General features: G+C 43.3%; 1 long non-coding RNA gene across 1 annotated transcript in view; it reads right to left on the bottom strand.

Moving 5' to 3' along the window:
• Nucleotides 1–2,975: 2,975 nt before the first annotated feature.
• LOC112546224 (uncharacterized) overlaps nt 2,976–25,918 on the bottom strand; it is a 31,952-nt gene continuing 9,009 nt past the window's right edge. The window contains exons 2-5 of the long non-coding RNA XR_003089870.2: nt 22,742–22,853; nt 7,254–7,398; nt 6,836–7,152; nt 2,976–3,505 (exon numbers count right to left, since the gene is read on the bottom strand). This is a non-coding gene — a long non-coding RNA (uncharacterized LOC112546224). The remainder of the gene's footprint in view (nt 3,506–6,835; nt 7,153–7,253; nt 7,399–22,741; nt 22,854–25,918) is intronic.

The following is a 25,918-nucleotide window of genomic DNA, read 5'->3' as shown; positions in this document are numbered from 1 at the left end:
TGCGCAAGAAGGAGCAGTGTAGAATGCTACTTCTGGGCAAAAGCCCCTTGCGCAAAAATGGCAGCTCATTCAGTATGCAAATGAGGCATGGCAATATTCATCACCACACCTTATTTGCATTTGTTCTTGCACAAGACTGGGCAGTGTAGACATAGCTGAGCAGTAAGGGTATGTCTACACTACCACCCTAGTTTGAACTAGGATGGTTAATGTAGGCAACCGGAGTTGCAAATGAAGTCCGGGATTTAAATATCCTGGGCTTCATTTGCATGTTGCTGGGCGCCGCCATTTTTAAATGCCGGCTAGTTCGGGCTCCGTGCCCGCGGCTACATGCGGCACGGACTAGGTAGTTCGGATTAGGCTTCCTATTCTGATCTACAGGTACACATCATTCCACGAGGAGTACAGGTAGTTCAGAATAGGAAACCTAATCCAAATACCTAGTCCGTGCTGCGTGTAGCCGCGGGCATGGAGTCCGAACTAACCGGCATTTAAAAATGGCAGTGCCCGGCAACATGCAAATGAAGCCTGGGAAATTCAAATCCCGGGCTTCATTTGCAACTCCGGTTGCCTACATTAACCACCCTAGTTCGAACTAGGGTGGTAGTGTAGACATACCCTAAGGGACGTTTTGGAATAGCAATTTATTTAGAAATAAGTGCGATGTAGACAGAACCACATTTCAAAATAAACTATTTCGAAATTAACTCGAAATAAGCTACGCAATTGGTGTAACTCAAATTGTGTAGCTTATTTCAGGCTCCGAGTGCAGTGTAGATGCACACTTATTGGCCGAGCCCATCTAGCATGCACAGGGGGATTATGATAAGTTCTTTTGACTCAGAGGGCTGGGAGGGGTTGCGACTGCTCTGGAGGATAGGGTCATAATTCAAAATGATCTGGACAAATTGGAGAAATGGTCTAAGGTAAACAGGATGAAGTTTAATAAAGACAAATGCAAAGTGCTCCACTTAGGAAGGAACAATCAGTTTCACACATACAGAATGGGAAGCGAGTGTCTAGGAAGGAGTACGGCAGAAAGGGATCTAGGGGTTATAGTGGACCACAAGTTGAATATGAGTCAGCAGTGTGATGCTGTTGCAAAAAAAGCAAACATGATTCTGGGATGCATTAACAGGTGTGTTGTGAGCAAGACACGAGAAGTCATTCTTCCGCTCTACTCTGCGCTGGTTAGGCCTCAGTTGGAGTATTGTGTCCAGTTCTGGGCACCGCATTTCAAGAAAGATGTGGAGAAATTGGAGAGGGTACAGAGAAGAGCAACAAGAATGGTTAAAGGTCTAGAGAACATGACCTATAAAGGAAGGCTGAAAGAATCGGGTTTGTTTAGTTCAGAAAAGAGAAGACAGAGGGGACATGATAGCCATTTTCAGGTATCTAAAAGGGTGTCAAAAGGAGGAGGGAGAAAACTTGTTCATCTTGGCCTCTGAGGATAGAACAAGAAGCAATGGGCTTGAACTGCAGCAAGGGAGGTTTAGGTTGGACATTAGGAAAAAGTTCCTAACTGTCAGGGTGGTTAAACACTGGAATAAATTGCCCAGGGAGGTTATGGATTCACCATCTGTGGAGATATTTAAGAGTAGGTTAGATAAATGTCTATCAGGGATGGTCTAGACAATATTTGGTCCTGCCATGAGGGCAGGGGACTGTAGTTGATGACCTCTCAAGGTCCCTTCCAGACTTAGTATTCTATGATTCTATGAGAGGCAGTGCTTACAATTTGTGTGGGCTCTCTGAGGCATCAGAAAAAATGGTAGCAAGAACAGCAGAAATTGACAGCTTTGTGCTGTTCTCCATTTTAATATTGATGCGAAACATCTACCTGTTACTCTTCATCCCTGAAACCCACCCAAGATTTGGATTTAATCCGGCAAAGCAATCAAGCTGGTGCCTAACTTTGCCCATAAGTAGTACCATCGGAGCCAATGGAGTTACTCACATATTTAAGGTCAGGCACCTGATTAAGTGCTTTATTTGACTGAGTATGGAATGCTCAAGGCTCTAGTGTCCCGCTTCAAGTCCCTAGTTTCCTAGATTTCTTTACACATAAGAACAATCCTGCTACTCTCCTGCTGGACATTCCACACGTCTGGATCCTTATCTAAACTTTTTAAATCCTGAATTAAGATACTTATTTAAAATTCACGTCAGCAGGTCTTTTGGTGGACATAGCCTACCTGCCTTCAAACTCTTGCCTTATTTCCAGAATTGTCCCTGGAAATCTTTGTAAAATATTATCAACTATGGGTATGTCTACACTGCAGCGTTATTTCAAAATATCTAATTTTGAAATAGTTAATTCAAAATAAAATATTTCAAAATAACGCGTCTACACACAAAATGCATTTTGAAATAAAATTTTGCTATTTCAAAATAGCGCGCGTCCACACTGAGTGGACTCTGAATCACATTTAAGACTGGACGAAACCAGTTCTGGCAGGGCACCAGGTCAGGACGTACTGTGTGGGGCTGCTGGCTGAGGCTAACTGAGGTCAGCACCCCCCCCGGCCCCTCCCCTCGGACAGCCAGTTCTCAGGTTTCCCTGCTTGCTTGTCTACCTCAATGAGGGACAGCAAAGCATTTTTGTCTTGGCGTGCTCTGATTGCCCTCACTCGGGACATCACAGCACTCTGCAACATGGAGCTAGAGCTGCTCCTGGGCACTCTGGTGCTTCTCTTGGATGCGTTGCTGCGAGTCTGGCTGCACTTACTGCAGGCTGCCATTCGGGAGGTCCATCAGGGGCCTGTCAGTATCCAGGAGGCCCTGAGGGAGATCTTCCACCCTGAGGATCACTAACAACCTCCCTGGTCTGCCCCACTGGGGGCTTGTGCCTCATTCCTCCCTCACGTCCTTCCACGTACCTCTCTCTAACCCCCTTCCTGGTGTAAAATAAAATACACATATTTTAATAAATACAAACTCTCTTTATTTACAAAATGGGTTTGGGGAAGGAATGAAACTCTGGTGAGACTGGGGAAAGGAGGCAGGAGAAGGGAGAGAGAGGGTGGGAGGGGGAAACCTGGGAGGAGGGAGCTGGAAGGAGGAAGCAAGGGGAAGAAGGGAGAGGGGAAGCTCAGGGTTGGGGGTCTCGCTGGGCCAACTGTCTCCCAGCACCGTGGATACAGGGGCCTCGGCCTCCCTGGGGGAATGGAAGGTGTGGAGGAGGTAGAGGGAGAAGCGTGAGGGGGAGAAGGAGTGGGAGGAGGAGCAGTAGCTGGGGAGGCAGCAGGCGCAGGAGCGGCAGGAGGCAGCATGCTCTGCAGCAGGGTTAGCGGGTGCTGGCAAATGGCACAGCCCTGGGCAAGCTGCTCTCACCGGAGCTTCAGGTCTTCTTGCACCCAGGGCTGGAGAGTGCAGTGCAGGGCTCGCAGTGCCCCCAGGTGCTGCTGTTGGTACCCCTCCACTGCACGGGTGGTCCTGCGGAGCCCTCGGGTACGGGAGCATGTCCCGGGCAGGGTGGTGCTCCCTGCACGCACAGCTGGTGCGGCTATGGAGAAACAAGAGAAGTGGTCAGTTATCCCTGGGGACACAGTGGGTGAAGCCCAGCCCCACTCTGCAAGGTGAGGATGATCATTCGCTGCACCATCAGAGCCCATGTGCTTGCATAGAGGCCATGTTCGGAATGTCCTGCTATCCCCGGGAATGAAAGCTGCCTCGAGACCACACCATGCCCCTGTGGTGTATGTAGTGTGGGGGGATGCGGTCCAGGGCATCAGAATAGGGGCAGGTGTGTGGGTTTGCCTCTGGTTGGGAGCTGCCCCCTGTGGCTCTGGCATATGCCTGCCGAAGCTCCTTTATTTTCATCCACACCTGCTCCTGGGTGCGGATGTGGCCTTTGCTGGCCAGGCTGGCAGCTATCCTGCCATAGACAGCCGCATTCCTCCATTTAATGCAGAGATTATGGACATTGGAGGATTCCCCCCAAACCTGAATAAGGTCCATGATCTCTGCCCTGGACCAGGAAGGCACCCACTTTTTCCGGCCCCTGCAGGCTCCTGAGAGCTGGGGGACTGCTCCTGGGGAGCGGTGGAGGGCTGGCTGCCGGTGGCTTGCTGGCTCATGTTTTGGGGCCACTGGGTCAGGGGCAGTGACTGCTGGCTCTGGGCTGGCAGGCCTGGAGCTAGCACAGGCACTGTGGCCAGACTCTACCCCTTTAAGGGCTCTGGGGAGTGGGGAGGGAGAGGAGTTTTCCTGGTTGTGCCCAGAGTGGCCACCAGGGCACCCTGGGAAGGGCTGGAGGCCCCCTATTTTGAAATAAGCATTTACACAGCACTTATTTCGAAATAGCAATTTTGAAATTGGTGCTATTCCTTGGGGAATAAGGTTTACCAATTTCGAAATAACAGCTCTGATATTTCAATTTAATTTCTGTGTAGATTTAATTGGCTGTGTAGATGCTAGGAAAGTTTTTCGAAATAACAGCTGTTATTTTGAAATAACTTTGCTGTGTAGACATACCCTAAGATACTGAAAATGAGTGTATACAACTCTGTTACAAAGATCCTATTTGTAAAGTATATTTAATTGCTCTGGTTCCAGAGGAAACTGTATAACTGCAGCCAATTTAATTGTATACATCATTTTCAAATACATCAGTACAGCTGGAGTGCTTTGGGCAATCCATTATTCTCAGTAAACAAGCACAAATTCTGCTGTGAGTGTAAATCTGCTGTCACTCCACTGAACCCCATGACTCTGGATTGACACAGGTATGAATCAGAGTAGAATATGTGTCAAATATTTCATTGTCATACAGTCGATAAATTGTGAAATTATTTTACACATTAACTCTTGGAGACTACATATATATCATTTGAATACACACAAAATTACATTGTAGATTTATTACAACCCAATATTTACCATATGTCCAGTTAAACTGTGGCTATATCTCAGATAAAATTTGGAACAAAGATCTTGCACATCTATTTATGGAGCAACTATGAAATCTATTTAAACAAAAATAGTTGTGCTTGATTTAATATTTCAGCAGACTGTACTAATTTTCCATAGATGTTGGATACTCTCATGAATGAAAGCTTAAGTAGAAAGTGGAGATGAGAGAGAAACTAAAACACTATTGCATTTGCTGTGGACATGCATGAAAAAAAATGGTCAGAAAGAAAGCAGTGAGCTGAACACTAGTGTATATAGTACATGTATTCACACCTCCACATGATGCTTTTATGTAATTATAGTGTTAGGATTTTTTGTCTGATTTGACTGTAATATAGGAGATTTTACTCACACTGTAATACAATTTAATTTGTTTTGCTTTTATGTAAGTCATGGTCTTCATGAAATTTCCTCTGCCATCCATTGATGAACTGAAGGTCTCAGGAGCATATTTTCATAGATAAACATACTTTGCCTAGGTGATCAGCAGATGGATTTGCTTTGCTTTGATTTGCCAAAGTGGTCAGTTTTAGCCACTTTGGGTTAAAATTCACTTGGACTTGAATGTAAGGGGTAATTAAATGTTAACTTGCATGACTAAAGGGCAGCAGCACTGTATTTAACAAGCCCTACTTAAGGGCTTATTTTAACTGCACTCACTAAACAGAGGGTAGTGATGCCAAATCCAAGCAAAAGCTAAAGGGGGTAGGAATAAGACAATGGGGATATGTCTACACTCGTGGCTTCTTGCACAAGAACATCTTGCACAAGAAGTCTTGCACGAGAAAACATCCACACTGCCATGTGCATGCTGTGCTTTTACGCAAGAGCTCCCATGGCAGTGTGAACGCTCTCTTGCACAAGAAAGCTCTGACGGCCATTTTAGCCATAGGGCTTTCTTGCGCAAGAAATCCCTGCCGAGTGTCCACACTGCCCTCTTGCGCAAGAGCTCCTGCGCAAGAGGGCTTACATCTGTTAAAAAAGAGCGTAGCATTTGCACAAGAAGCCCTCTCTTACCACGCCATACTGTAAATTTCCTTGCGCAAGAGCGGGTGGGCAGTGTAGACGCTCTGCGGTTTCTTGCGCAAGAACGGCCATATTTGCGCAAGAAGCCGCGAGTGTAGACATAGCCTACGTGTTCCTAATGAAGGTCTGTCCTAAATTGAAAAAAGCCCTAGATATTACTCCTATGTTTTTAAAAACTGAGCTGAACAGTCTCATTTTAGGGTCCTTGTTTCTGCTTGGTGATTACTAGAATTAAAATCCAGATTGAGGGGATGTTGGAGGGGAAAAGTTCTAGTAAATATTCTGGTAATCAACAGTGGAGGAAAAGGTACCCAAAAAAGTTACTTGAGTAAAGGTACTGCTACTTTGAAAAAAATGTAACTAAGTAAAAGTCAAAGTATCCTTCTGGAAAACTACTTGAGTAAAAGTACAAAAGTATCGCATCTTAATTGTACTCAAGTATCCAGAAGTAAAAAGTAGATGTCCTATGGAAATCTATGGTAAAACCAGTTATTGTAGGGGCTCCATCTTTTGTCGGAGATAGTCAGGACCTATATTGGAAAATAAATTAATGAGAACTAATATAAAAACTAGAGTTAGTTATGTAACTAAATAAATAACATTACAGAAAAATTGTGCTGCCAACTAAAGAGCTATCAGATCTAGTTGGCTCTTTTAAATCAATCCAAGGATAAACCTGCTCCCCTCATAACATTTCAGTGTAGAACTAAACACGTGACAAATGAATTAAACATTCATGTTTTATTTTTAACATATAAATATTAGCTAGTAGGTAAAAAACATGCTCATCTAAAAACAACCAGTCAAACTGAAAACTTTCTGTCAGCCTATTGCAGCTATATTTCATGGCAGAGCCTATACTGACAGGCTGTACAGCTTTAACTCTATCTCTTACCTTTTCTAATCACAGAATCATGCTTGGTCCAAGCAGTCTTAAATTTTGGCAGCAAGATGGCAGCTGTGATCAACTCCGGGTCCTCGAACATTTCAGCAAAATGCTTCTTAATAACACGCTGAAGTGCATCTACCAGTGGCCTACAGAACTTGGAGGACATCTTCAATCTTTACAGTTTTGAATCCAGCTGGTATTGTGTAGGAAGCAACTATCCCATTCGTGCGCTCGTGTCTGCTTGGAAAATAGTTAGTGCCTTTGCCACTGGGCCCATGACTATGGCATATTCTGCTAAGGAGACCAGCTCTGCTGGATTCAGCCTGTAAAATAGTTAATAGACATGGTTAATCAAGTTAAATACAGAATGACCAGGAGTTGTTTTTCCAAACGGAAAAATAGAAAGCACAAAACCACTACTTACTGGCTTGGCCGAATGAACTATAGCTTGCATTCTGCTTTCACCATTTCTGCTCCAATAGTTGAGTGTTCAGTTTTATTCCATAGTGCTTGGCATTTGGCAAAAATGGACCTGGCCAGCTTTTTTTAAGTTTCATTTGATTCCACATCTACAGAGGAAACAAGTTTCAACAAGCAGCAGGCACAAGGGTGGCGCTTTGGTAGGTGGTACTCAAGGCGTTATCTGTGCCCCGGAAATCTGCAATTTTGTGAAATTCAACTGATCTACAGAAAAATCAGTTGGGGGCCACACAAGTGAGAGGCAACTCCCCCCAAAAAAAACCTCAAGTCTCACTGATGTGGGCCTCAACAGAGATATCTGACGCTCCGGCCCTACAGTGCGGGAGCGAGGTGAAAGGAGGCAGGGAATACCAACCTTCAGGGCCTCCCGTAGGCCAGATTAACTCCTTTTGAGTCCCAGGGTTAGATTTCGTGAACCCCCCAGGCTCTGGGGTGAAACCAAAATGAGGGGTTCAATGTGCAGAAGGGGGTTACCAAGGAGTGGGATAGGGGTGAGGATGGGCGTCCACATCATTTGTGATTTTCTAGATCTCTAACATATCCCCCCATCCTTTAGTTATTTCTTTTCCTAGCTGAGAAGTCCCAGTCTTGTTATCTGTCCTCATATGGAACCTGTTCCTTACCCCTACTCATTTCTGTGGCCTTTCTGTACCTTTTTCAAATCAAATATACCTTTTTTTATATGGGTGACCAGATCTGCATACAGTAATCAAGATGTGGGCATATCTTGACTTTATATAGAGGCAAATGCTATTTTCTGTCTTATCTATTCCTTTCCTAATGATTCCCAATATTCTGTTAGCTTTTTAGTTTTTAGACTGCACATTGAGCAGATGTTTTCAGGGAACTATCCACTATGATTCCAAAATCTCTTTCTTGAGTAGTAACAGCTATTTTAGATACCATCATTTTTGTGTGCATCGTTGGGATTATACTTTTCCATGTGCAATACTTTGCACTTATCAACACTGAATTCTATCTGCTATTGTGTTGCCCAATTACCTAGTGTTGGGAGATCCCTCTGTAACTCTTTGCAGTCAGCTTTGGACTTAACTATTTTGAGTAATTTTGTAGTATCTGCAAATTTTGCCATCTCACTATTTATCCCCTTTTCAAGAACATTTAAAAGTTTAAAAGCTTCAACTGGTAGCCGAATTAGTCTGTACAGGATAAACTTAAAAAACAAGAGATAGTCTGGTAGCACTTTAAAGACTAACAAAACATGTAAAATATGTCTACACAAGCTCGTTAGTTCGAGCTAGGTAGGCAGATGACGGCAACCGGAGTTGCAAATGAAGCCCGGGATTTAAATATCCCGGGCTTCATTTGCATCTTCCCGAGCACTGCCATTTTAAAATCCCCCTTAGTCCGAACTCCCTGCCCATGGCTACATGTGGCACGGAGTAGGTAGTTCAAATTAGGATCTCTAATTCGAACTACCGGTACACCTCGTTCCACTACCTACTCCGTGCCGCATGTAGCCACGGGCACAGAGTTCGGACTAAGGGGGATTTAAAAATGGTGGTGCTCGGGAAGATGCAAATAAAGCCTGGGATATTTAAATCCCGGGCTTCATTTGCAACTCCAGTTGACCTCATTTGCCTACCTAGCTCAAACTAACGAGCTAGTGTAGACATACCCGTAGATGGTATCATGAGCTTTCCTGGGTACAGCCCACTTCTTCAGATGACCAGAGTGTTGGATGTCCAGAAAAAAACCTGTTGGTGTTCCCCAACAGGTTTTTTTCTGGACATCCAACACTCTGGTCATCTGAAGAAGTGGGCTGTGTTCATGAAAGTTCATGATACCATCTATATGTTTTGTTAGTCTTTAAAGAGCTACCAGACTATTTGTTGTTTTTTAAGTTTATAGCATATGTAGTCTTTCAAGAATAAAACTAAATTCAAAGAAAGAAATTCTCTCCTGCACTGATTTCTGCTCAACATAGGAGAGCAGGATCACCATCAAAGACCCAGCTGTGAATCCATGATTAGCTAGACCAGTCTGTGCTGGAATAGGGCTAACGATTACTTGAACCTATGCTAGATGGAAATGTAGGCCAGGGGCCATACATGAGCTGGGAACGGCTGGAGCTTAGCGTGTTCAGACCGTTTTCCCGCTTATGTGTTTCCACTCCTAACATGCTACTGGCATTAGAGGCAGTGATGCAGGAACAAACCATGCTGGGTCTGAGACAATTGACAACCCCATCACATCAGGGGAATTTTTAGCTGGCCAGATCTGGCTGCTTTCCAACTTCTTTGCACCGCTAGAATAACACAAAAGGACAGAAGCCCAGGGGAGAATCTAGCCTGATATATTTGTTTCTTTTTATTTCACGTATAGTTGTTACCTTTTAGCATGTGATGTATCACATATTAAAGTAATAAGACAGAAATCCTAAAGAAAAGACAGATTGACATGAGATTGTCAGGAAAATAAGGTGGTGATAGTAGTCTGGGGGCTTAAAGGGCCTGTGCGGACTGGTGATGTTCATAACACATTCTTCTCGCATTTTTGTTATTTCCGAATCTATTAAGTATATCCAGACTCTACACATTACAGCTTTATTCCCTTTGTTTAGAGGGATGTTAATGGTAGCTATTTGTGGAACTGTCTGTTAGTACTTAGGTGCAGAATGGTGGTGTTCTCTTTCCATCTAGCAATCTAGCACTAAACAAAGGCTCAGAATATGCTTGGAAAGCCTTTAGGGAAAATCAGCAAAGAAAGATGCAGGGATTTTCTCAAATCTAGATCACAGTTCAGTGACAGAAACAGAACCCAAGAAGAGTCCTGAGTCCCAATCCTTTGTATTAACTAGGCAATGAGGTTTTGAAACACCTACAAAATCCAATTTCCTTCCTAATTAACTAGATTAGTAATTTTACACTATTTTTAGAATTTATGGGACAAATTAGCCATTAGATCAGACACTTTACTTGATTTCTTGTGACTCTGTGTGACACAGCAACTAGAATGTACCCTCAAAAGGGGAATTTGTGTGGCTTTTTGAATGAAATGTCCTCTCCCTTTTTGTCCATTTTTAAAAATCAACCAGTTCTAATCACAACAGCTCTACTTCAGGAGGAGGACAGTGATCAAGATGCTTTGCATTTAGATAGGTGAAAGGACTTGCTATTTCACAAAATTAAGCAAAAATCGGTAAAAGTCTCAATCTTTCCATGCAACTCTTAGCAATGTAATATTTTCTAACAGTGTTGTGCCTACATGAGAATCACTAAAAAGGCTAATTTAAAAAAAATAATAGAAAAAAGAGGGGCGACAGGTGCCAGTAGGGTCAAATCTTTTAAGGAATTCATTTAAATCTTGATCTGTTTGCAGAACAGGAGCTTTTACAGCAGAAAAATGAAAATCAGTAGTGGCTAAACCACCAGCCTTGATCTCTTGGTCTTTGTCTCACTGGAGTGCTAGTCTTGGCTCCTGTTTCAGAAATGACAGATGGCAGTTTGTTCTGCATTACTGTTCATTTGGCCCCAGTTATTAGAAGGCCCTAATATTCAGCATTTCTTTCTGGTGGGAACTACCTTTAACATTTGGACTAATTGCTCTATTACTTTAGTATACAGCGTGCAACCTTCAACCTACCAATGTTATTGAATGGAAAGTGTCATTGATTCTTATTCACTAATTGGACTGTGTTATAATTATGTTTTTTTTCTATTAAAGCATCAGATTGCACATAGTCTATTCTCCATGTGATGGAGGGCTGATGTGTTTTCATGAAGAGGGCTAATTGGTAGTGCTATAGGTTTTCTTTCTGAGCTTTTTCAGTTAGGCCTTGATTCCTTCAGCCAAGTACTCATACATATGCTTAATTTTAAGATGCAGCTTCATTAACCCGATGCAACTTTAGCATGTGCTTAAAGCACCCAGAAAAGAGAAAGTTATCACCAGGACTAGATGAACATTCATGCTTGAAGATGTGGTCCTATATCTCAGCATAGGGTTCTGTCAGAAACTGAGAAGTGGATGATCAGAGCAGAGATTGGGACCAGAAGCCACAGCAGGAATCAATAAAGTGGTCGGAACAAGACAGGGACTTGAACAGGAGAAGAAGCAATCTGATGGAACCCCCCAAGCAATGGGAGATCCTAGTGAGACAGTGACGTTGAACAGCCTAGAGTGGCTGATCTTGGGACAGGCCCTCTGATGGGGTGGGCAAAGGATGCAATTGCCCTGGGGCCTGGCGGTTCGAAAGGCCCCAGAGCTCCTGAGCTCCTGCCTATTGATGCTGCTACTGTGCCAGTGGCAGTGGCCAGAACCTCGGGCCCTTTAAATTGTTGCTGGAGCACCACACAACATGCTCTGGGAAGCTTTGAGGGGTGGGGGCAACATGGGCTGGGCAGTGCTCAGGGCTGGCTGCCCCGCCTCCACCCCCATCCCTTTTACAAGTATGGTGCTGGGCTCCCCTGACACCTTGCCCAAGAGCCTGCCATGGCTGTTGGCTCCCCTGTTTGGGAGGTACAGGTAGTCCCTGAGTTACGCGGATCCAACTTATGTCGGATCCGCAGTTACGAACGGGGATTTTCTCGCCCCGGAGGATTCGAGCGGCGGGACGCCTGGTCCTGCCGCCGGCCTCCTCCGGGGCGAGAAAAGCTGCTCCCCGTCTCCCTGGTCTGCTGCGGGAGCCAGCAGACCAGGGAGACGGGGAGCAAAGCGGCGCAGGACCCGGGGCCGGACCCACGGCCGCTTCCAGATCAGCTGGAAGCGCCGCGGGTCCGGCCCCGGGACCTGCGCCGCTTTGCTCAGCGCCTCCCTGGTCAGCAGACCAGGGAGACGGGGAGCAAAGCGGCGCAGGACCCGGGGCCGGACCCGGGGCGCTTCCAGATCAGCTGGAAGCGCTGGGGGTCCGGCCCGGGTCCTGCGCCGCTTTGCTCAGCGTCTCCCTGGTCTGCAGACCAGGGAGGCACTGAGCAAAGCGGCGCAGGACCCGGCCCCACCCGCGGCGCTTCCAGCTGATCTGGAAGCGGCCGCGGGTCCGGCCCCGGGTCCTCCGCGGCTTTGCTCCGCGTTTCCCTGGTCTGCTGGGGGGGACGCAGCTAGTGCCCCCCCCCAGCAGACCAGGGAGATGTGGAGCAAAGCCGGGGGCCTGTGGTAGAGCAGGTGGAGCGCTGCCGGTTGGTCCCGCAGCACCGATCCTTGGCGCTACTGGACCAACCCGGCACCACCCCAGCTGCTCAGCCCCAGGAGTCCTGATTCAGCTGCTGCTGATCAGTTTCAGCAGTGGCTGAATCAGGACGCCTGGGGCAGAGCAGCTGGGGTGCTGCTGGGTTGGTCCAGTAGCGCCGAGGAGCGGCCGCGCTACTGGACCAACCCAGCAGCACCCGAGCTGCTCTACCCCAGGCGTCCCCAAGTCAGCCGCTGCTGAAACTGACCAGGGGCTGACTACAGGAAGCCCGAGGCAGAGTTGCTCTGCCCCAGGCTTCCTGGAATCAGCTGCTGATCAATTTCAGCAGCAGCTGACTTGGGGACGCCTGGGGTTCTTAAGTTGAATCTGTATGTAAGTCAGAACTGGTGTCCAGATTCAGCGGCTGAATCTGGATGCCAGTTCCGACTTACATACAGATTCAACTTAAGAACAAACCTACAGTCCCTATCTTGTACGTAACCCGGGGACTGCCTGTATATCCCTGGTCTTGGGGACACCGAATTAGACCTTTGCCTGGCTGAGCCCAGGTTTGACTGACATGGTGCTGTCAGGTAATCAGACTGAGGGATGAGTTAATAGGCTCAGAGGTACCTCATAATAGGTGTAGATGCAACAGTGTAGGTGCAGCCAACCAGGACAATATAAATGAGCTTAGATGCGCTCTTTTCTCCCTATGTACTGCAGACATAAATGAGGTCAGTTGAAATGCTCCAGCTCACAGATCCTAAACAGGAACATCAGGGGAACTGGTGTCAGTGCTTTCTTAATTCAGGCACTTGATACTTCACTGTCACTCACCAACCAAATTGGCTGGCAATGATGGCATGTTGCAAAGCACTGGTCTCCTCTTTTTCCCCCCCTTCGCTTACATATGTGACCAAAAGAGAGCTGGGGTTGTGAACAAAGATTATTTGCCCTTTTGGAAATGGCTGTTTTTTGTTCTCAGAATAAGTCTGAACTTATTGTACAGCCACGTGAGTACTGCAACAGCATGTATAAGTTCCCTGAGCAATCATTAACGGAGGTTTTATAAATCTGTAAACAAATAAATGAAGTGACATAGACATTCACCAGGAGATTATTTAAGATTCAGCACAATAAATGTCAACAGAAGAAGAACACCGGGCAGAGTACAAAACAAAGCAGCATCCTTTTGAACTATGCCGCCTGTGCCACTTTCTTTCTTAGGAGCTGCCAAGCATAAAGCACAACTTTTCTCTCGCTAATGGGAAGAAAGTGAAAAAGAAACAGGATTCCTATGTTGACTAGCATCTATAAAACCTAGATCATCATCTGGATGAAACTATTTAAATATTGCTGTACTTTTGAGGGGAGAAAAACCCTGAATTTTAAATATACTTTTACTATAGTTTCATTACTGGAGTTGCTTTGAAGGAAAATAGTGTTATTTAACAATTAAACAGCAAGATAAAGCTATGCCATTGTCTAACATTTTGTAGAAAATCAATTGCCCTGCTTTAAAGTTGGATTACTTTTAATACTTGCTGCTCCTGATGCATCTTCCACAACTACTGGGCCATTCTTTGCTGGTGTAACCCCACTGAAATAAAGGGAGTTGTACTGAATCTAGCCCATTTTGTTTATAGTTTTGTTTCTTAAATTAGCAAGAAGTTGTTCTGCTTTCCAACTAGTCATGGAACAAACAATGGTGTTCTCAGGAAATAAATCCAAAATGAGGAATAAGATCTAATTGGTACCACATAGACGGTCAACCCAACCTATGCACAGGCAGATGTGGGAGGAATTTTCTGTGTGCGATAATTATGTAAGGGTAGAGTGATGTTGAGAACATCTACCAAAAATAGCAGCAAACACTGCTCAGAGCAGTAGCTACACTTTAATATAGTATGTCTGTGGTAACCAAGGCATACAGTGCTTCCTATCATGGGGGACCCCCTAAAATCCAGTTAGAGTATCTGAAATGCATAGCTGCCACTCTGAGGAACAGCGCTTTCTAGCCAGCAAAGGGAAAAGAGCAGAATACTCGAGGAACTCCACTAGGGACCTCACTTTGTAGAACTACTTTACCTGGGAAGTGCCTAGCAGCTATGGTTGAAAGGAGCTCTGAGAACCTTTACGCAGATATTAGCAGTGACAGGACGTGCAATACCCTAGATATAACCTCAGAAGCAGAAACAGTGAAACAAACACAGTAGGGCAAGTTTTTGGTATTAGGGAGTTGGGTGCATGTATTTTACACAGAGATTCCTTTCTATCCTACACTCCTCTTTCTACAATTCATGCCCCTTTCACATAGCCCTCAAAATAACCAGAGTATTATGGCTCCACCCAATAAACTAGGGATGGGTAGAGAATTCAGCAAAGAACAGGTTGGAAATAGGGTTGTCAAGCAATTAAAAAAATTAATTGTGATTAATCATGTGATTAAAAAATTTAATCGTGATTAATTACGTGATTAATTGCGAGCACTGCCCCTTTGAAACGCTGTGGCTGCATTTCAAAGGGCCAGTGCTGCGGAAGCCCAAGATCAGCTGGAATCCTCAGCTAACCCCAGGCTCAGTGCAGCTGCCCCTTTGAAATGCAGCAGTGGTGTTTCCAAGGGTCAGCGCTGCAGAAGCCCAGGATCAACTGGAGTCCTCAGCTGACCCCAGGCTCAGTGCAGCGGTCCTTTGGAAAGACCGTGCTGGCATTTCCACGGGGCAGCACCACAGGAGCCTAGGGTCAGCTGGAGTCCCCAACTGACCCCTACCTCCGTGCAGCGCTGCCCCTTTGAAGCGCTGTGGCGGCGCTCAAAAGGGGCAGCACATTAGAAAGAGCAGCATAACACGGAGCCAGGGATCAGCTGGGCACTCCAGCTGATCCCCGGCTCCTAATGCGCTGCCTCTTTGAAGCGCCAGAGTGATGCTTCAAAGGGGCAGCACAGCATTAATGCCTGCGATTAACGCGTTAAAAAAATTAATGCGTTAATCCTTCCTTGCATTAATCGCAGGTGTTAATGCACATCAATTGACAGCCCTAGTTGGAAATATGAGATGTTACTCTAAGATTGAGTGGGTTTATGCTCTACAGTTTGAGACACCCTGGGAACAAATGATACAGCATCACATAGAACTACACAGATTATGGAACACTTCAGGGGTCTTGAAAGCAAACTGAAGAAAAGGAAAGTCCAAGTGTTCTTTTCAGAGATCCTGCTGGTACCTTGTGGGAGGTAAAAAGGAGAAGGTATAAAATATTGGAGGTGACCTCTTGACTGGAGTGGAGCTGAAGGTTTGGGTTCAAGGAGGACATTTAGTATAACACTGAAAGGGCTAATAAGGCAAATACAGTTAAAACTCAAACTTAGCATGCTGCAAAGAATGAGAAGATCATATTGTTAACTGCTTTTATCCCAGTGCTAGAGTCTGAATAACAAGCAAGAGGAACTGGCAGTTCTGAATAAGAATTGATTTGATTGGCATTAACAAAAACCTGGTGGGATGATTTGCATGATTGTAATGTTGAAATCACTGATTATACCTGCTTAGAAAGGACAGAGCAGGAGAAAAGAAGCAGGGTGGATGTAGTTCATTGCTACACAAAAGACACCATTACTTATTTTAGAGTTATTCATAACTTGAACTACAGTATAATTAGATAATTTTCTAACACTAAAGGCAATGTAACCAACAGGAGATAATCCTTAAGTGGGATCTTATGAGAACAGATAAAAATGAATTAATCCCTAAACTGAAAGTTGGTTGTAGTCTGGGACCAGTGATCATGACCCAATTATAATCAATATGGGCAAATATTTACTTGGTGCTTCAAAAGTGCTCATTTTCCAATGCTGAGGAAAATTTTAAGTGAAATTGACTAGGACGAAAAATATAGATAAAAAATGTAAATTAAAGCTGGAAATTATTTAAGATGAATTCATTAGGTGACCAAAAAGCCATGATTCCACAGTCAAAAAGAGGTCAGCTTTGGCTAAAAACCCTCCTGGCTCAGTGGGAAAGTGAGAGCCTTAGAAATCAAAAGCTATATTGAATAAATGGAGGGAACAGGTGGCAGTCAATATAAATTAGAAAATATGACATACAGAAAGCTGATAAGGGAAACTAAAGACATCATAGAAGAAATTCAGGCCTGTGTTAAGGGCAACTAGAAGGCATTTTAAGTATATTAGGAACAAAATAAATCCAAATGATTTCTGCTCTTATAGAATTGATATGCTAATGTAATAGGATTGGTACAGATCAGTCATATTTTTGCTGATTTCTTAAATGAGTAGAATTAATAAAGAATAGCAACTAGCCCCCTGCATTACTTTCAATCCAGTTAAAATAAGGCTTTTAGCAACATTTGTTCACCATATGAAGTATATAAACATCTTTAAATTGAATCCTAAAATTGTAAACAGACATCTGCATACTATCAATGAATAGCACTTATAAGCAATGATTAGATCAGGAAATAAAAAACGTATCTGCTGAACCTAACACATGCATTTAATGGTACAATACATATTGCACAAGGGAACTGACAGCCTTGCTGGGCTCCTGGGGAAAAGGGGGGTGTCTCTATGCTCTTGGAAGGGGAGGGTCCTCAGGCAGAAGGGCCGGGGTTGTGGGCAGCCAATCCTCAGTGCTGCCCAGAGTGCAGTGCCCAGGGCTCTGAGAGTGATTTAAAGAGCCCTAGGCTCTAGCCACTGCTCCTGCCACAGTCCTGGGTCCTTTTGAATCAACAGGCCCCAGGGCAGTTTCTCCTTTGTCCCCCTGCTGGTGGGCCTGGTATTGCATCTTCTATTCAAACTATAACCCTAGACTAGAACTATCCTAACTCTATAGGTGCTTATCGATGTCTGTAAGTTAGTGGTGGGCAACCTGTGGCCTGAGAGCCACATGCAGCACATCAGGGTTCTTTGTATGGCTCATGAGACATTTTGTTTACTGTTGCCCATACACAGGGTTGTCAGCTTCTGCTGGCTTCTATCTGAGTAGTTTTCCTCTACTGGTAATACTAAAGTGACACGCATGTAAAGCCAGAGCACATAACATTGACTGTGAGAGCCATGCGCTCCCTCTGCATCCAGTCAAGGTGGTGCCACAGTTCAAGCTGCACATCCTGCAAGTTCTAGGTATGCAGGCACCGTTAGCAAAACTACCGTCCTCTGGGACATTCCCTTGGTTAAGACAATCTTGCAGCCCACTGAAATGAAGGATGGCCACTTAGGTAGCCCACTTACTAACCTAGGTTGCCCGTGGCTGCTGTAAGTTCACTTGGTGCCTTATGTTTCTGCCTCTGAGCAAGCACATTGCTGCCTCTCTCTAAGGATCCAGGTGTTTATATTGAACCTAATTACAAGAGCTGGGGGAAGACAGGTGCTCCTCAGCCTACTGTGTGAGGGGCCCAATCCAATAGGCATACTCAGAGGCAACTTAACTCAACACAAATGAAGAAGGAGTAGCAGGCGCTATTTCATAACCTTTAGCCCAGTGGTTTTACTTTCCTTATGAAAATCCAAGGAGTTTTCATCAAGTTATAAGCCAATGACAATCATAATTTATGTATACCCTGGAGAATTTGTTAGAGCTGTTATCTTTGAACAGGCAATGAAAGTTCTGGAATTTTCTAACTACTGCGTGTTTAACTTCTGCAATATTAACATTGTAATGTAGTTTTTATACGTGGTGGGTGTGTATACGCACACATGTATTACTGCTGGTCAGAAAACAGAAGAATATTGAAAAATTTTGCAAAATTTAATTTTTGTAGAAAGTTTTTTAAATCAGTATTCCATCCAGCTGTGGTATGTGCATACATAGGCATATAGTTAGAATTGCAATAGGCTGATATGGGCCCAAGAATAGCTGTTTCCATATGAACAAAGGGTGGCTGATCCTTTACATTTCAACATGAGAACCCTGATCCAGAAGATTCTAAAATCATTGGAAAACTCCCACTAATTTAAATTGTCCATACATAAGGCCCAAAATGAACAATCATGCACTATAAGGGTGTTGCTCATATTGTTGTTATTCCCATAGTGCAGAAATTTTAGAAAGCCTGCCTTTTGTAGGTATGAAAATATTCCAATCCGATAAAATGTCTCAGATGCAAAAGACAAGACTGACTAGTTAGAAACAGTTGCATCTTGGAGAGTGTACCAAGTCATTTGTAATTTTTATAGTGGAAGTGTGATGGATTTGACAGATTTCAAACAGGTTCTGGCATCCCTTCCCCAAACAACCAATTACCCCTGCACCTTGTTGAGAGGGTGGTGGATATACATGTGTTTCTCAGAAGAATGTTTATAAGCCTCACTGGCAACAGACAACTATTCCCCCAAGTAGTGATACACAATTGCATATACAAAATGGGAGACAGAAGGCTATCACTTAGGCCGTGTCCAGACTCTGGGGTTTTTTCGGGAAAAGTAGCCTTTTCCCGAAAAAACTTCCCCTGCGTCCAGACTCAAGCCGCGTTCTTTCGAAATTATTTCGAAAGAACGCGGCTTTTCTTTCGATGGCGGTAAACCTCAATTTACGAGGAAGAACGCCTTCTTTCGAAAGTTCCTCTTTCGAAAGAAGGTGTTCTTCAATGTAAAGAGGCCGTCTTCGAAAGAGAGCATCCAGACTCGCTGGGTGCTCTCTTTCAAAAAAGCGGATTTCTCTTTCGAAAGATCCACCTGCAGTCTAGACGCGATCTTTCGAAAGAGGCTCTTTCGAAAGATGCTTTCGAAAGAGCCTCTTTTGAAAGAAGCCTGCAGTCTAGACATAGCCTTAGAGAAAGAGGCATGGGATATTCTGCTTTGTCAGCTGTGGCCAGTCCCTTTATCTGTTACCTTGGATTATAACTAGGTAAGTTTTTCATTTTTTACTATGGTGACTAGGAGTTAAAGCAAAGAGGAGGCTTGTTTCAGTTTTTATGGGACAGAACATTTTTTCACTCCTCTTTTAAAAATGCACAGGTGCTTGCTTGCATTGAACCAAGGAGTGCAGAGCCTCTCATTTGAATTTCCACCATTCTAATCATCCTGTCACATGGAAGCACTGGCTTTTGGTATGACTTGCAATAGGATGCTTAACAGGACATTACTTTGAAATACTGGAGCAAAAAGGGGGGGGGGAATCCTACCACTATTTGAGGACTATTCCATGTAAAACTGACAGTGTCAGTAATATTGTCACTTTGAATTTAAAAAAAGATATTTTCCAAATGGAAAGTATAATTCTGTTACTAGAGCTAATTTTACCTCTCTCATGAATCATGGCTGCCCAATGACCTTGTTTATCAGGCACAATGTCAGAAGCCTAGTTTTGTGGATCATTCTTATTAGTTCAAAAATAATAAAAGGACAGATGGTTAGAAAGAGACATCAAAATAGTATAGTTTCACTGTAAAGATGGTGCAAGACCAAAGAATGATGTTATTGCAGATTATTTGTAAATTCAATGACATCTAGACAGTGAATCCAGCTTCCATCACAATCAATGGGAGTTTTGCCATTGATCTCAATGGAGCAATATTGGGGGAAGGAAGCTGAAGGAAGCTAGTTAATTCTTAATTTTTTGCCTTTCTCCTTGATTAAGTCCCTCCTTGCATCCATTCACCCAGTGTCTTTTTAAAAATTAACTATCAACCAAGTCACTTCTCACTTGTTTTGATAAATTTAATTTGTTCAGTGGTAGTTAATGTGTTGGGTCAATGTTGGAAGCCTTGTTACTTTGTCATACTTAATAACTTCCATACATGCTCTCTTTTTTTCTAGTCCATGTATTCTTGTAGCAAGAAAGAAATTAAGGTTTAAAACAGGAGACACAGTATAAACAATGTTTGTTGTGCAACCCAAATTAGTTGTGGTTCTGTGTATCTCTATACAGATCCCTGAATGCATTTTGGTCACATTGTTTTTATGCCTGAATGTGCATTTGTCTTGCTCTATTTTTCTTACTACTTGAGTATGCTTCTCCCATATCACAATGTGTGTTGTATATATTCAGAACTAAGGGAGACATTTACAAACGGGTGCTCTGTGCTGTTCATGTACTTCATGTTATAATAATGGATTTCTACATACTCAAGTTATTGCAAGAATGGTTATCATAATATAATATACAGTCATGTAAACTGGCATTGATCTCTGGCAGTTAGGGTTATAATTCTGAAAAGAATATGCAATTTTCATAATATCTTGTTAAAAACAGACCAATAATCTCTTGGATATTAAAATGTTTCTATGTATATTAGATAAAGTTAGTTTTGACTTAAGTGCAACTCTTATCAAGTTTGGTGGAGCTTTACCAATTTATATTGCATCTGCATTTAGCACATACTCCTGGAGATATTAGATTAAGTGCAGTCTAAAAACATGCTGATGCTGTATAACATGATACTCAAGTGACTCACAGGCACATCTCATTAATAGTCTAAAATTCTTAAAGTGATAGTACATGATATTTGCTAGCCAATATGTCAGAGTGTCTGTTCTGAAATTTGGCTTGCAAGTATGAAACAACTAGGAATGAATTACAACTCTAAATTCTTCACTAGTCAAGTTTCCCTAAGACTGTAGGAAGGTATCTGGGAGCCTGGCAGGTTAAGTCCAAGCATAGACTAAAGATTCTTAGCCTTTCAGATTGTGAAGTAATGAGTAATCTGCAGAGATGAAGAGTTTTAATTTGAAAGACTACATGTGCAATATGGTAAGTAGATGTGCACCCTTGTTCTGGAGGTAAGAATGGGATCTAAACAGAATCTAAACAGAATAAAGTTTACTACTTTTTATCCTATCCCTTACCCCGTGTTTATTACATCCACTTGTGTCTGGCCTTTGATTAAAATTGTAAATTCATTAGGGCACAGACTATCTTGTCTACGTTCATACAGAGCATAATGGGGCCTTGATCTGTTCAGGGCTACTAGTTATGTGTTTAATATAAATAATTGGTAAAGTAGATCTCACATGAAGACACAGAACATAAGGGTACAGACAGCTCGTGAGGGGCATTGACACTGTATACTTGCTGGACTACTTCTGTGCCATCCTTTTCTAACTGATTTGTATATAAAAAACATACTATTTAAAGGAAACTTTATTACCATTAAAATAATGTATTACTATTAAAATAATAATGTAAAATAATAATTGACAATTTAATAGCATAAACAATGTCATTAATATATTTGATAAAGAAATATCACAGGTATATAGCACCTTCTATTTGTGGATCTCAAAATCTTGTATAGATAAAATTAAGCCTCACAGGATACCTGTAAATAGTAACATCCCCATTTCACAGATAGAGGAAAAAAGACAGAGGTCACAAGTGACCTCTAATTTGTGAGGCTTCCAGAGGTCTCAAGTTAGATGCACAAAATTAGGGGTCACTTTTGAAAATCTGGGCTTAAGTGACTTGGTGGAAATCACGCTGGAAGCATTTGACAGAACTAAAATACAGTGACTAAAATACAGAACTTCTGACACCTAGTCCTTTTGGCTTAATCACAACGCTATCCTTTTCATCTAGCTTCAGTGGCTGATACCAGACTCCCACACCCATCCCAATAAAGTTAAACAGTGCATAGGAGCTGATGCCTGAGCTCCAAAAAACAGATTTTAAGATGCTAGCAGCTGATCATAATTAACCAAAAATTGGATAAAGCAGCAGGTAATGATGCCTTTTAACCAATTATTCTTCTGTTGACTAGTCTCTGCCAAGTTGGCTAATCTCGGTTTCCTAGACGGAGGTGGGAATACACAATCCATATGCAGAAGACACAGGGTACATCTACACTTGCTCCCTAGTTCGAGCTAGGGATGCAAATGTAGGCGACCAAAATTGCTAATGAAGCGGGGATTTAAATATCCCATGCTTCATTAGCATGATCTCACTGGAGCATTACTGCACTCAACAGCTGATTCGAACCAGGAAGTGTGCGCTGGGACGCGTTATTTCAAACCAAGAGGTTTGGTTTGAACTAATGCGTCCCGGCACGCACTTCCTAGTTTGAATCAGCTGTTGAGCGGAGTAACGCGCCGGCGAGATCACGCTAATGAAGCATGGGATATTTAAATCCCTGCTTCGTTAGCAATTTCGGTCGCCTACATTTGCAGTCGCCTACATTTGCATCCCTAGCTCGAACTAGGGAGCAAGTGTAGACATACCCAGAAGTAGTGATGCTAGCAGCACAGAAGTATACACAGTCAGGAAATATTCTCTACCAGTTTCCAGTATCTTCCTAAGTCTTATCTAGGTCAGTTGCATAAGGACAATTTCCCACTGATGGCATCTTACAGGAATCACAGGTTGTACATTTTCCTTACTCCTAGCAACACCATAGAAAAAAATCCAAGATAGAGGGACTCTTCTCTCCTTCTTCTGCTGAGGTAAATGGAGTTCAAGCAACCTAGGATTTGTGAAAGGAGACAAATTTATTAGTAAATGTATTAAGAGAAAAATTCAAAATATGGAAATAATTGTATTTACTTGTGCTAGATTAATAGTCACTGAATAACACATTTTATATTCCCCCTGCCCCTGAATATTATGCCATTGTTTTTGCCCATCTTTCATACATTTGTTTCCTCTGAGTCTACTTCCCCACTGTTAGACTTCCATGTTTCCTTCTGTAAATTCAGAAAATTGACTTTAAAAATGGCATCATTGGAGTTCATGCTTAATGCCTTTCAGTAGTTTCTAAAGTAAATTTACTCAATGTGCAAGTGACAAAATGATTCTGTTACATTTCATAACTTTGTAAGCTCATGTTTTGAGTAGGTAGGTGGGCAAAGAAGAGAGTTGGAAAGATTAGTCTAAACCACCTTTATTCCACCACTGATTCTGTGGGCAACTGATCCTAAACTAAGCCCAACTCCAAGTAAAGAGCAGTCATGCAGCAGCTTTGACTTAGGTCAGCAGGATAGTTCTTTAAGGATTGTTATTTAGGAAGGGTTATAGTGGGGGTGGTGGTGGTGGTGGTGGTGGTGGTGAGAAAACACAGTGCCAACCTGCCATCCAAAAACTCCCTGCACTAGAAGAATCCTCCATTATTACAGAAATTTTAAGTCCTCTGTGCACCACTAGAACAATACAAGGGTACTCAAGGAAGGATCTGACCAAATGCTAGCCCTGCAAATTCAACCCATGAACTAAAAGTCTAGCTTAGTTCTTACTTTCTCATAGATCTCTGCCAATAGTACAGATTCTTCAGTCCAAATTCAGCAATCATGAATGAGGTTAAAATTTTGTCTCAGTTATTTTAGCAAAAGTCATGGACAATAAACAAGGATTAATTGAAGCCGAAGCCCCCATAACTCTTCAGCGCGCAGCTGAAGCGTAATCCACACTGCCAACCTGAACTTTACTGCATGCCCCCAGGTGACAAAAAAAAAGATGACACGTTGAGTACCACAGTTCAGGAGGGCTGAACACCTGAGCTCTGCCACACTAGGGAATGCTGACAGTAAAAACCTGGAACTTACAGAGGTCACAAAAAATCATAGTCTTCTGTGATGGATCTATAGCCTTACTCATGAATGCCTTTAAATCGCTAACATTTTCAAATGGAATGTGATGTCAGCCAGGTTTGGTGAGAACAGCCACACATTAAATATGTCTGTCTTTCAGTTCAGTAGCTTAGGTACCCTATACATCAGAATTTGGGAAGAATATTCAGTGGATGGATGGAATGAGGGAAGAGAGATGTCACTATGAGGCTACATCTATACCACAGGTATTTGTCATCAGACAGTATGCTAATGAAGCGCCTCCTTTTTTAGGCATCTTACGTAAAAGGTTTTTTTTGCGCAAACGGACCCATCTACACTACTTGTTCTTGTGCAAAAAACTCTTGAGCAAAAGCATTGGCAGAGATATGCAAATGATAGCGTGACAAATTCTAATGAGCACTTCATTAGCATACTCTCTACCGACAAATACTTGCAATGTAGATGTAGCCTGAGATGCCAGCATTTCAGCCTTGTTGAACAGAAGCATCTGGAAAAGCATGCATTGAGGTAGAAATGTCCTTTTAGTTAAAACACTTTTTCCCTCCTTCCAGACTCCCCAATCAGAGCTGGATTAAGGGGGGGCCATCCCGGCAGCTGTCCGGGGTGCCAGCCTATGGGGGGGTGCCTGATTGAAGTGGTAAGGGGCGCTGCATGCCCGGGGGCAGGGCTGCGCATATGCTGCATGCCTGGGCATTCAGCAACCCTTACCACTTCAATCAGGCGCCCCCCATAGATTGGCGCCTGGGGGCGTGGCCACGCATGTGCTGCTCGCCCATGGGCGCGGCGCCCCTTACCATGTGAATCAGGTGCCGCGCATGCGCCGTGTGCCCGCTGCCCGGGGTGCAAGTATGGCTCGGTCCGGCACTGTCCCCAATGCATATATGAAGGGCAGCTACCACACATCTCTGTCATGCATGCAATTATCCAGAGAGAGACAATGTCTATACTGAAACTGAGAAACTACCCCATCTGATACAATACTCACATCTGCCATTTGTCACTCATGGAAAGAATGATTTTTAGATCATACAATATATACATGAATGTTCTATTTTTGCCAGGGTTTTAAAAACTGTAATATTTATGAAACAATTGGTTAAAAAAGCTAATTAGCCATATTTCCTTTTATGATCATAATAATTAGAGAAGTGTTAAGGCAAGCAGTTTTGCGTACATTATGGATTATGTCAGAAGTACCAAACAATATTTCCCCTTTAGAGCCACAGAAAGCTGTGTTATATTTTCACAAAAGAATATTTAATAGTTTAAATACAACTTAGAATCAAATTAAAGCTTTTAAAGGAAATATGTTTGGAAAATTGATAGTGCAGGAAAAGAGATACCGTATCCTTCAATCTCTCAAATTTTCTATGCAAACATTTATTTAATTCTAAGGTGTATATAAAATATAAATGTTGTTTTGGATTTCTATAGGTAAAAAATAAGGAACTAAAGAAAGTTTGTTAGGTTATTTCATTGTTAAAGATCTATTGTGAAGAAGGGAAAGGATACACTAAATTATCTACAATACAATATTGTGTGCTTTGCATAATTAATCCTTTAGTTACTGGATTAACTATCTCAGTAGATTCTACTAGTAAATTACTTCTCCTTCCCCCCAGGGTCGGATTATGAAAGGGACTTTTGGGGCTGCAGCCCACCGCCATGGACTAAGTAGGACTCCCTTAGCCCGGGGCCCTGGGATGCAGCTGCTAAAGCCCCTGCATACTGTGCTCTGGACCAGCTCTGCCTGGTAGGAAGGTGGGAGATGGGAAAGTGGCTCAGCATGCTGCCATTTCCTCTACCCCCAGGGTTGGAGCTGTGTGCATTGCCAATAGCACAGGGAAGTTCTCTGTCCCTGCATTTGTCTGCAGGCTTCTCCCCTGCTGCTCCCATTGGCCAGGATTTGCGGCCAATGGGAGTGGTGGGGGAAGCACTAACTGCAAGCGCAGAGTGGTGTAGA

The sequence above is a fragment of the Pelodiscus sinensis genome, chromosome 7 (genome assembly GCF_049634645.1).
Source record: "Pelodiscus sinensis isolate JC-2024 chromosome 7, ASM4963464v1, whole genome shotgun sequence".
Lineage (NCBI taxonomy): Eukaryota > Metazoa > Chordata > Testudines > Trionychidae > Pelodiscus > Pelodiscus sinensis.
Note: the sequence above shows the minus strand (reverse complement) of the source record. Positions and strands in the feature narration are given on the sequence as shown.